Source organism: Phascolarctos cinereus, unplaced genomic scaffold (genome assembly GCF_003287225.1).
Source record: "Phascolarctos cinereus isolate Bilbo 61053 unplaced genomic scaffold, phaCin_HiC Scaffold_3;HRSCAF=262, whole genome shotgun sequence".
Lineage (NCBI taxonomy): Eukaryota > Metazoa > Chordata > Mammalia > Diprotodontia > Phascolarctidae > Phascolarctos > Phascolarctos cinereus.
The window spans coordinates 166,779,006-166,791,770 of NW_027555736.1; the positions used below are offsets into that span (position 1 = coordinate 166,779,006).

Consider the following 12,765-nt stretch of genomic DNA (forward strand, 5'->3'; position numbering starts at 1 on the left):
CCACCCACACTGAGGCTTCAAGCATAGCTGTGCATCCACTCCGTCAATTACAAAGGGAGATGATTCTTGTCCCCTGTAATACATTTATATGGAATCAGCCAATATAAGTCTGAGTCCTAGCTTTGCCACTAACTAGCAGTATGGTTCTGGGCAGTCCTTTAACTCCTGTATCCCTCCTTTCCTCATCTGCCACATGGATAGCTATTTCACAGGGAGGTGAGGACCAAATATAGAAATGAATGTATATAAAGTCATTTACAAAACATAACCTCTATATAATACACTATATATATAGTGTTATCTTTAGTGAAAACCCCAAGCACACTCAGCCTCATTCCTAAGGTTCCAGAGAGACTTAGTGTCTCTCCTCAGGGCTGAAATGGGCAAACCCCTTGTTTTCTTGTTTAAAACTTGTGGGGTTCCACAGTACCCAAAATCCAAACTTCCATTTAAGCAATCTGAGGCCTGTTAAGAGACCTTGGATGATTCAGGGATTTTACTGTAATAATTACAAAATGGAGATTAAACAAACATCATCAGTCTTTAAAGTAGTTGGATATACTTAGCCATCAACCCTAAAAACAATTATAACCACACTTCTTCTAAAGGATACCCAACTCTGTGTGGTACAAGAGGCCATTAGGAGTCAAAGAAGGGTATGTCTTAAGCTGCTACAGATTTGTATTCTGCAGTGATTCGTGTCAGCACTGACCAGGGGCAACAGAACATCCAACATTCCCCCCGCCTAGACCTGTACAAGGGAATTTTGCCCAACAAGGAGCGTTTGCATTGCTCGAGTTCTCTCTCCTAATGCATTCTTCCTCTCACAGACCATTAAAGTTAGTGGAACATAACACAGAAGGTTATCATACAGACTCATAGTTATAGATGGGGAAAGTCTGTTTATACAGACCTTCCACAACCTGGCCCCAGTCTAACTTCCTAGTTTTATTTTGCATTGTTCTACAGAGGTCCTGCAGAACATGTAGTTTCATCTCAACCATGCCATTTTTTCAGACAAGGTGTCCCTACTGCTTGAGATATACTCACTTCTTATCCCTCTGCCTCGCAGAATCTTTTTTCTGTAAAAATTTCCCTCATCCCCAATCACTCCCTTACTTCTGTGCTTACAAATTACCTTGTATTTACTTATCTTCACAGTCCCACCTCTCTCACCTCCATTGTCCATCATAGAAAGTAGGCTACTTGAAGATGAGAACTTTTCATTTTTGCCTTGGTTTCTTCCCCACACAATGCCTAGCATAGAGGATGGACATGATGCATGCTTTAGAAAAGACTGTCAAATTGAATTGCATCCTGGAAAACCTGCAGCATTGAGAATTATAGAAACTTCCTTATATCTCCACTTGAATGTGAAGAATGAGGGAAAATTCTTTCTAGACATATCCCAGACAAATATTCCTTGTCTTTGGATTTCCTTTCCCTTCCTTATGTGACCAGACAAATTTCCTCCACTCCTCATACAAGGGTATCTTCTTCATGTCCAACTATATATGGGAAAACCTGGGAGTTAGATGATTCCTGGTCCCCATATTCTGCTTGTTGTTTTATCGGGATTTATATTGCTGCACTGAATGCCAGCCCTCAAAGAAAGAAATTCATGGTCATAGAAAAACAGAGATCCAAGTTGTCTCAGACAACCTAGAGTTTCTTTAAGGGACACTGAAGTCTAACCCTTGGTCCCTGTGTTTCTTCCATGATCATGGCTGTGGGACTTCTCAGTTACTATGAGGTATGGTGGTTTCAGTGTCTGCAAAGGAGTCAGAGAATGAGTCATCAGTGGGAAGAACAACGGACCTGGTAGTCAGAAGACCTGGATGTGAATCCTGATTGTTCCAATCTTTAGTTATGAGATCTTAGGCAAGTCACTTAACCATTATGGGCTTCAGTTCCCCCATGTGTCAAAAGATGGGAGTAGGAAGGATAATCTGTGAGGACTGTGCCAGCTAGAAGATCCTATGAACTGATGACGCCTTTTCCATTGTCAGGAATGTTTGAGGGAATGGCTATGCAGGCCATTAGTAACATTTTATTTTAAGGAATGAGATGACAGAAACTGAGTACAGCCTTTCCTGAAGGAATGACCATTCCTCTGTCTTGACCTAGGATTTAGGAATGTCATGGTATTAATGAAGTCATAAGATATGCTGGAGGCCTCTAGATCCCACAGACCATCCCTGCTGTCCTTTGTTATAGTCTGAGTATGGCCCCCTCTGAATATTTGACTGGTTCCATACTTCACATAAGTAGAATGTAACAACACCTGAACAGTGAAGTAGTTGGACAGGTAACCATCTCTGGGAAAAAAACTCTAGAGAGATTTTAATATCCTTTTTCCCATATTCTCTCCCATCTCGGAATACAGAAAAGTCACAGAAGGCTTTTGGAAGAGAAGTTGAAAGATAGGGGCAGCTAGGTGGCGCAATGGGTAGAGCACTGTTCCTGAAGTCAAGAGGACCTGAGTTCAAATCTGACCTCAGACCAAACACTTGACACTTACTAGCTGTGTGACCCTGGGCAAGTCACTTAACCCCAACTGACTAAAAAAAAAAAAGTCAAAAGATAAAAGGGCCACCACAGAGGTTATTCTGTTGTTCATTCATCTGCTGCTCATGCTGGCCTCTTCTCCCTTCTTCCCTCCTCCATCTTGGTCTTCAAAGCCTCTTCATCCCTTTTTCTATCAGCTTTTCTTTACATGCCAATCTCTTTTCACTCCAACATGATCTCTTCCATCTTCAATAATTTCTTCCCTCTTCTCCTCCTGAATTTTTTATTCCTTCTTTTTCTTTTCATCTTTCACTCCCCTTTCTCTTCATTTCCCCCCTTTCATTCCTGCTCCAGGCCCTGCTTCCTCTTCTCCCCTTTCCTTTTGTGACATTAATTTGACTCATTTCCTAGGGAAAAAGAATATATGAATTAATGAAAAATCCCAATAGCAAAATGTTTTCAAATAGAAAGGCTTTTTAAAAATTACTTTCAAAAGTATTCCCAGGACAGATTTTGATAGGGGAGCAAGCAGAGAAAGAAAGAACTGGGTAATAATGTCTATAAGAGTATTTTGTCAGAACTGTAACAAATAAAATAGATTTAATGAGTAATTAGCACATTTCTTGTTTTGAGTGTAAAGTTTGAGTTTTTCTTCAATTTGCAATAGGCTGTTAAATTTTGGTTGCTAAATTTTGTTTGCTAAACATTTTAATTTTTGTAGAACCTGTAATTTTCCTGAAAACAGGAAAAACCATATTCTGATATTATATAATGAAGCAGTTTCTGTGTGCTAGTAGATCACCCAAAATAATGGTGTTTTATTGGTTCCCAACAATAAACAGTCCTTACCCTAGAGGCCCATATGTAACATAAGCAAGGGTTTCAGGTACCAGATCTTTTAAGAGGCAATGCTAGAGACAATCTGTGTATCTATATATGCATATACATATATTCTGAAATTAATGACTAAAATTGTATCCTGATCCACTCTTATTGTGCTGCTTTCAATCATGCCCCAAATATGTGGACAAAACTTTCAGAGCCAGCTTTCACCTCTCCTCCTCCCTTCTTTCCTTCTTCCCACCAGTCATTAAAGTATGTTCATTCTTTCACATTGTTCTTATATTCATCCCTTCCTTTCTATTCTATTTCCTATACTTCAGAATAGGGTGTTACACCAATTCTGAGATCTCATAGTAATCATAGTTATTATGCCTTTCTTAGTGTTTCATGATGTACTCAAGTCATTTAGTGTTTCACTGCTTTTGAAGAACTTCAAATACATTATGTCTGATGCTCAAAACAGCCCTTATAAGTAGAATAGTTCTTATTCTCATTCAACAGATGATTTATAAAACTAAGGCTATGAGAAGGTGACTTTCAAAGATCACACAGTAAAAGCAAAGAAATGGGAACTAGTACCCTGATGCTAGGTGGCACAGTAGATAGAGTGCCAGGTGTGGAGTCAGGAAGATCTAAGTTCAAACCCGACCTTAGACATAAATCCTGGTGGCAAGTCACTTAGCCCTGCTTGCCTCAGTTTCTTCATCTGTATAATGACCTGGAAAGGAAATGGCAAATCATTCCAGTATCTTTGCCAAGAAAACCCCATGGACAGTATTGGCATGCTGTGGTTCACTGGGTCATGAAGAGTTGGACAGGAGTTAACATCCTCAACCCCAATGCTCTTCTAACACTTCTTCAAATAGTTTTTCATCATGCCTCCCTGTCTCTTTGATGATACTTTCCTTTCTTTTATTTCTTTTATTTATTTATTTTTTACTTTTTAGGCATTTGGGGTTAAGTGACTTGTCCAGGGTCACACAGCTAGTACACGTCAAGTGTTTGGTCTGAGGCCGGATTTGAACTTAGGTCCTCATGACTTTAGGGCCGGTGCTCTATCCACTGTGCCATCTAGCTGCCACGATACCTTCACTTCTTGCTCAGCTTTTAGAAAGATTTTTCCTCTTCCTGACATCTTTGCTGTAATGACCTGGCAATACATTTGCTAAATGCCTTCTTTCCCTCATTTTTTTGGGGTGGTAGTTGGGGGGACAACTAACCTTAATCCTCTAAATATCATGATCCATGAAGTGATAGTTCTGGCACCTAACTTCACCCAAGATCAACATAAGAAGGAAAGAAACTTGGCTCAGCAAAACTGTATAAGATGGGTGTATAGTTCTCAAGCCAAAACCTGGCAGAACAAAAACAGTACTAGTACATTGTCTGTGGTAGGAACTGCTGGAAGACAGTTTAATCTCCAGGTCTACAAACCCAGGAGATCTCAAATCTTGTTTTATGCTCTAGGCCTCAGGGATTGGGAAAGAGATCTGAATCATGAATGAACTGAGTAATGGGACATAAAATTAATTTTCCAAAAAGGTGGAACTGTCATCTAGAAGAAGAGAGTCCCAGTGCATCTCAAGACCATTTTAGGCACAGATGACATTGTTCCAGAAAAAAAAATATATAGATAGATAGATAGATAGATAGATAGATAGATAGATAGATAGATATAAAATCTAGGGAAGAGAAAGGGTGGCAACTCAGTGGGTATAGTGGAGTATGTAGTATGAGACAGATTAGTCATTGTCATTGTGAGGACTTCCATGCCTAAAGACAAGCAGGAAAGAAAAGTACAAGAACATATCTAGAGGAATTAGAAGCCACCATCTAAAATTGAAAAATGAATGAAAGGGGTTATAAGAATTTGAGAGCTTAGAGATGGCAGGATGAGCAGAATGGAGCAGAACCAAATGTTCTGTATGGGATCAGCAGCTTAACATTCTTTGGATTATCTGAGGGCAGTCATCTCCTTAGAAGTAAGAGAATAAAGTCTATCTTGACAAGGACCCTTCTAATTCTGTTTTTCTATGTCATGTCTATTTCTCATTCTTCTTTCCCTCTACATCATATCTAGGACTCATTTCCAGAATTTTACTTTAAATATTTCGAAGATTTGTGATTTCAACATTATGGTCATTACTTCCACCAAAACAATTTTCAAGTATGTCCTGACCTCTTGTAGTTTAGAAAGACAACCTTTCTGGGTTAGTTTAGATCCTTCTGGGCTAACCATGTTATCTTATAGATGAGAAAACTGAGGCCTTAGAAGGCTGTGCTATGCTTAGTGTTTCTGAGTCCAAATCTGTTGTTTTAACTACAAATCTAGAACTCTTCTAGTGTACTAAGTAGCCTATCTCTTCTTTAGGTGAAGTCTTCAAGGTGCATAATCCACCCATTAACACTGATTAAAAGCCCCTCCAGCCCTTAACATTCATTAGTTGTATTTCCTTGGCTAATTTCTCTGTACCAGTGGGGTAAATTAATGCACTTTTATGAGATTCTGTTTTTCTTGATTTTTAAATGGGGGTAGGGGTGGGGTGTAGAAGAAAGCATGTGTAAAGTCACCTCCAAGGCTATTATTCTATGATGTCTTCATTACTAATCTCCCATGTTGTGGGACATTAGGAAAGCTAGAGGTTTGGGGGCAATAGAATGTGACATGGGAGAAGAAGACAGAAATAATTGAAAGAGACAGAGATGATTTGTAGAGAATGGCATGAAAGCTAGATGAGGAAGACGTATAAAGGAAACATGATGATGATTCAGGACAGAGTTAGAAAGAAAGAACTGGATGGAAAGGCTTTACTGTCTCTGCTGGTGTGGGCCTTCCATCTCCATTGCTTCAATAGCAACTGCCAAGGAACCAGTTCTAAACTGCAGGGCTATAAATAATAGGGAAACCCATGTCTTGTCTGAAACTTTTTTACCTTTGGCTGAGGGACTGGGAAGGACATCTGAATATGGAAGGTTCTAAAGGGTTGGAAACCACTGTTTCAAAATTGTAAATTCTACCAACAGTCACCCTGAGGGGACAGCTGTGCTTCTAAGGTCCAGGGACTGATGGAACAATTTAAAGAATGGATGGGGGCATTCCAGAGAAAAATCTGGTGGATACAAAACAGAAAGATGGAGTGAACATTCAAGTGGGTGTGTGGGGTAGGGTGATTGAGGGTGGTGGTGTTATATTTAATTCAGTCTTTTGGATTTAGAAATTTCCCGTTTTTATTGAGAAATGTGATATGACATATTAGAGGAGTATTTATTATATAAGAAAGTTACATCTTCCTGCTCACAAAATGATTTCTAAGCAAACATTTCTATTTTTCCTTCCCATACTAAAGGAAAACAAAAGTACCTGATTATGCATTATTTGAATGGTAGTTCTGCCATGGGATAAAAGAACAAGATTTACATATTCCCTATTCTGCCATTAAGTAATAATAACCTTTTATTCATTGGTATTTAGTCCCAACATCAATCCTGATAATGTCCATTTTCTTTTTGTCTGGACCTGTGATTTCATTTATGTAGAAAATCACTAGTGAGGAAATTCCTCCTAGCAATGCATATTAGAATCAATTCTGCAATTTATAATCTTAATGAATAGCTTGAGGCAACAAGAGATTTACTTTAAGCCTAGGGTCAGACACTTGAAATATGCCAGAAAGGGGCACTGAACCCTGGTATTCCTAACTCTAAGGCCAGTTATTATCTACTATACCAGTCTACCTACTTCTCAATGTAATCTTTAATAGGGCATACATACACAATCAAGAGATGTAGTGTGAAAGGGATGAGGATTAGAAAACCTTTTTTTGCTTATCCTTCCTGTTGGTTTAAAAGCTCAGTTATTAATCATATTATATGAAAGTAGGGTAGGGTAGGGAATAAGCACTTATTTAAGTGCATGCTATCTGCCAGGCACTGTGCTAAGTAAACACTTTACCAATAATATATCAATTGATCCAACAATCCTGGTGCTATTATGACCCCCATTTTATAGTTGAGGAAACTGAGGCAGACAGATTTAGACTTGCCCAGGATCACATAGTACATATCTGAGGCTGGATTAGAATTCAAGTCTTTCTGACTTCAGGTAAGCAGTTTAGGTAGGCTGGAATCTGGTACATGGTCCTACTGGCATACTGGGAGTAAAACTTTGGTTACTCTTAAAGAAACTCCCAAAACAACATGGTTATCTTATCTGCTCTGTCTTGCACCTCCAGCCAGAAAGTGAGTGATTGAATGGGAAGGAGCAGGTAAACTTAACTGGATTTTGTTCAGTTGCTCAGATGTCTAAAGACCAGAGGTATCTCTGCCCCAGAATGGACCCACAACACTCATAGTCTCCAATATTAACTTTTGACCATCTCCTATTTTCTACTAGTCAGAGCTCATAGAAGGAGGAAGGCATTCTTTATTTTGTGTCCAGGAAACTCTAAATCTCCTCAAATCAGAAAGTTAACTCAGAAGAAGAAAAACAGGCAAAGTATTTACATTGCACTTACACTAGGTTAGTTTAGAAGGTAGCTATGCAACAGAAAACTTGGACTTATGAGACAAATTATTTAGTCTAATCCTAAAGAATGCTTGGATTAAAGGAAAAAAAACATACAAATGATAAAGAATCATATCAAAGATAATAATTATGATGAAATAGTATAATAAAATTTACGGGATGTAGCCAATGTAATCTCTAGGGGAAATGATTTCTCTGAATATTTCTCTAGCTAATCTCTATTTTAGGACTAAATATTACTTGTAACACCTTGCCCGGTGCCCAGTTTCTAAACTGCATTCATTCATTTCCCAATAGTCAAGAAGATCTGAGTTCAAATACAGCCTCAGACACCATCTGTGTGACGGTGGACAAATCACTTAACCTCTGCTTACCTCAGTTTCCTCATCTGTAAAATGGGGGTAGATAATAATAGCACCTACCTCTCAGGGTGATTGTGAGGAACAAACGAGATAATAATAAAGCACTTAGCACAGTGCCTAACACACAGTAAAAATTATATAAATGTTAGCTATTATCATTATTCAGCAGCATTTTAGAGGCATCCTTCCCCATAACTGCCAAGGGCTGTTTGAGTCTCTGCTCTCAACTCCCTCCCATCATACCACCCAGTTTTCTTGAGTTTCTTTCTTTTGGTCTTCTGTATCAATGAATGAATAGAAATGGGAAAATGAGTAGATAAATACCATTAGGCAGAGTTGTTTCAGATATTGCCCTGTACTTCAAACACCTCAATCTTTAGTTCTAAATTCCTGCCATTATTACATATAATTCGCCATCCTCAACCTATCATACTTTCGACCATTTCTACATCAAGAAACGTTTATTTAGAATCTATTGCTTGCAAGGAAACATTTTACCTATCTAGGGTTACAAAGACAAAAACAAAACTCTCTTTCCTTGGCCTCAAGCAGCTTACATCTGAAATGGCTAAATTGTTCAGTAGGCAGAGTTTTGGGACTAAAGTCAGGGAGGCCCGGGTTCAAATGCTGCCTCAGATACTTGCTATATAATCTCATCTATAAAATGGGGATAGCATTAGGAGGATTGCTACTTACAGGAACAATAATTCACAAGATCATTGTGAGGATTAAGTGAGATAATTTTAAGCGCTTTATAAAATTTACAACACTATATATATGCTAGCTTATTATTATTACTATTATTTCATGCTACTAGATAGTTAAAACATGTACTTTTATAGCTAACATTTATCTAGCACTTTAAGGTTTGCAAACTAATTGTCTGGGACTAGATATAAACACAAGTCTTCCTGATTCCAGGTCTAATGCCCCTTCTATCCATCATGCCATCTAGTTGCTCAGAAGTCAAGGGCCTAGACTGGAAGTTAAAAATAATTTCATGGGAGTGGGTCAGTGTATTGCTTCTTTAGTAGTTAAGAGTCATTTACCTACTTCATATCATAGCATACTGCGATGGTGTTTTTACATATCAATATTATTTTTCCTATTGATGTTTACTTTGTTCTAGATTGTGTTCTGGTGATTATTTAATATATTTTATTTTGAGTTGGAAGTTGGAAAGCTTTTATCAAGAATTTAATACCTACAAACTGATTGGACCCTCACTAATGATAATGCAGAAAAGGTAATAGTTAAGCAGGTACATAATATGGACGCAGATAGTTCGATATATTTTGCAATCAGCATGAGATAAGTCATGTGTAATAGTTATTTTATTACAACTTTTTGCTTAAACCATATATAGGTGCAAAATAAAATTCATACCATTAGTTTTTATAAAGTATCACCTTAAAGCTTAGAATGTCACATAAACAACTTTCTACAAGCCCTATACCTATAAACATGAAATAGGAGATATAGTACTTGAATAAGACCTTAACCTTTGACTTGAAAAATGGAACAACTTTATGTATTTTCTACCTGTACTGTATATTTAAATGGAAATCACCTCTTGTCTTCTAGTGGTGGACTGTTGCCACCATTTTGTAATCATTACTAAACCTATCATTCAAAAATCTCTCATTCTTCATAATTAACTAAGGAGCATGCTATCCTTAACTATTCTTGTGGACCATTCCATCAGAAGCACATTAATAAACAAGCATTTGTCAAGTACCTGCAAATGTGTCCAGACTTAGTACTGGAAACACAGAGATGAAAATGAAACAGTTCCTGCCCTCAACAAGCTTATATTCTAGGTCACCTTATAAGGCAAATCTCTATCCTAGAGAATAAATATTCAATGGCAGCCAGAATCCCTAGAGACTGCTATATATGGAATAAGAATTTATACATCCATTAAAAAAAAGGGAAAGTTACTTGCATTGCATGAGAACAACAAAATCTAACAATCCACAGTGGGCAAAATATTTATAAGAAATAAAGGATCATGTGTGTGTGAGTTTGTGTGTGTGTATGAGAGAGAAAAAGGAGAGAAAGTTATTAATAGGATGTTTCCTGTAGTGCTTATCAAAGCCTTTGGAGCAAATCCAAATATGTTACTCCATTCCATGGGGGAAAGCAGTGGGAAAGCTTAGAGAAGGGAGTCTCCTGAAGATTGTGACAAGATATTCCTAAATATTTCATTGTTTCCTTGCCTTGGAAGCCAGCCCCAAATGGTAGAACTGTAGTCCTGTTGATTGTACCCTTGGAGAGTATAACAACAAAACTAATGAATTAAACAACACTGAGACCTAGCTACCCAGGATCGAAGCAAATTTGAAAGAAATTTGGCACAGCAACACTATGAAACGTGAATATGTAATTCCCACATGAAAACCTTGTTCAACAAGACCAATTGTACCTTTACGGTGTCCTTTCTCTGCTACACTGTAAATTCTTCTGATCTCTGACAAAGATACCTGACCATTTTATGACCTTTTATACAACCATCTTATTTGTATATATAAAGATGATGATGTTGGTGAAGCCAGAAGGACCTGGAAATAGAGATTACAAAGGGTTATTCCAAAGAGATCCTTACTTTGGGTGTCCATGATGATGGGGGAAAAAGGTAGAGAATGAGAGGGTTTATAGCATTCGTCAAATTTCTCCCCTAAAACAAACTCCCTTTTTTATATAACTCACTCTTACAACCTCTTGGGTGGGTCAGCTTACCCCAGAGAATCCTCCCCCAATTCCTCCAAATCTGAACATTACTCTTACCTGACCCATGAAGCATAGTTCTTTAAAGCAGCAGAATTTGTTCTGAAAGGCATAGTCACAGTGATGGGCCATTATGTCCCAAATCAATGATACCATAACAACTAAGATTGTCCAATGACACGTTAGCCCCTTATAGGCTCACTGCCTTAGCCTCTTGGCATTTTATATTTAATTGCTCTTGGCAACAGTGGCCAAAATGCTCTCAAAAGATAATACAGCCTCATTTATCCTTATCCCACACCACACTTGTTTGCAGGGCCAAGATACAGGTATATACAGGCAAGGGACAGACCTTGGGGAAAAGTGTTAACAATACATACTACTTTGTCTAGGCTCCAAGGTCTAAAGACTTAAAGGAACAATCCTTGACTTAGAAAACTACGAATTAACAATATCAATGCTTTATTATATTTTTATTTTCTCAACTATTTCCCAATTACATTTTAATCTGGTTTGGCAACACTCAGCGGTGTTGTAAGCAGTGGGTTTGGCACCTCTAATCTAGCCTAACTATCATTTTACAGGCAAGAAACTGATGTAGAATCATAGATTTAGAGGTGGAAGGGACTTTAGAGGCTACCACAAGCAACTCCTCCATTTCGCAGATGAGGAAACTGAAGCATAGAGTATTCCAGTGATTTGCTCAGCATCACACAACAAATAAATGCCTAAGACAGGATTTGAACCCAGGTCCTCCTGACTCCAAATCTGTATATATGTGAGTCCCATTCACTTATGTGTGTCCCATTCACTTATGTTACATTAAGTCATTTGTTCAAAGGCCATGTAAGTGGAAAATTAACAGACCCAGGCATATTATCTTAGTGAGGGTGTCGTCCATGGAGAGCTACTGGACTTAAAAGACAAGAAGACCTGGGCTTGAATACTTACTTGCTGTGTGGCCCTGGGCAAGTCACTTACCCTCTCTGGGTCTCAGTTCTCTCACCTGTAAAATGAAGGGACTGGCACTGATGATTTCTGCAATCTCTTCTATCTCTAAATCTATAAGCCTATGACCCTCCATCTCCAAACCAGGAGATTTTGGATAAGGCTGCATTGCTTCTCTATCATTTCCTAAGTGGGTCCTTCCTCCATCAACACAGCTCAAAATCCTCTCAAGGCCTTAGGAGACAGTTTTCTTGAACTGCTGTGGCCAGAAAAGCTCATGAGTTGGTAGTCTAGTGGGTAGTGATGAGAGGTTCTGAGAACTCAATTAGCTAGCTCCTCGGGCAATGGGTGTGACCAGGCCCATACTCAAAGCTTTTTTAAGTTTGTTGACCTCTGCACCAGAGCTTGTTCTCCATGGGCACGGTCTTCAAAAAGTCAATCAAATACATGCCACAATGAGGCATCAAAGGGGAGGTTTATTTTTACCATGAGATGCAGTGTTGGATTCCCAGTGTCTTCTTGGCCACTGCTTCCCAGTATTTTCAAGAGCAATTAGATATTAGCTCTAATCTGAGTCTGATTAGGACTTCATCCAGGAAAGGTCTTGTCTAAGATCTGAGGCCTTTGGCTAGGGTTGGGGGAAAGGGAAGGAAGGAAGGAAGGAGGAGGGCAGGCAGTTCAGAATGTGGAATGTTCTGGAAATCAGTTGAAGATCAACATTTCAAAAAAACAATTCTCAACCTTCTTCTACATAAACAGCCAAGCAGAGGGGAATCTTAGTCAGTTGTTGTTGGGACCTGCAAGGGACTGGTGTCTGCCCTTGGCATCTCAGAGAAAAAGCTGATGGGCTCA

General features: G+C 38.6%; 1 long non-coding RNA gene across 2 annotated transcripts; it reads right to left on the reverse strand.

Moving 5' to 3' along the window:
* Positions 1-1,242: 1,242 nt before the first annotated feature.
* On the reverse strand, positions 1,243-12,544 carry LOC110207282 (uncharacterized). 2 transcript variants are annotated; one of them, XR_002324138.2, is made up of 3 exons: positions 12,400-12,544; positions 10,664-10,799; positions 1,243-2,915 (listed from the first exon to the last, which is right to left on the reverse strand). It is a non-coding gene; the product is annotated as an uncharacterized LOC110207282 (long non-coding RNA). The 2 variants fall into 2 exon arrangements; XR_002324140.2 differs by lacking the exon at positions 12,400-12,544 and adding an exon at positions 10,978-11,009.
* Positions 12,545-12,765: the final 221 nt, after the last annotated feature.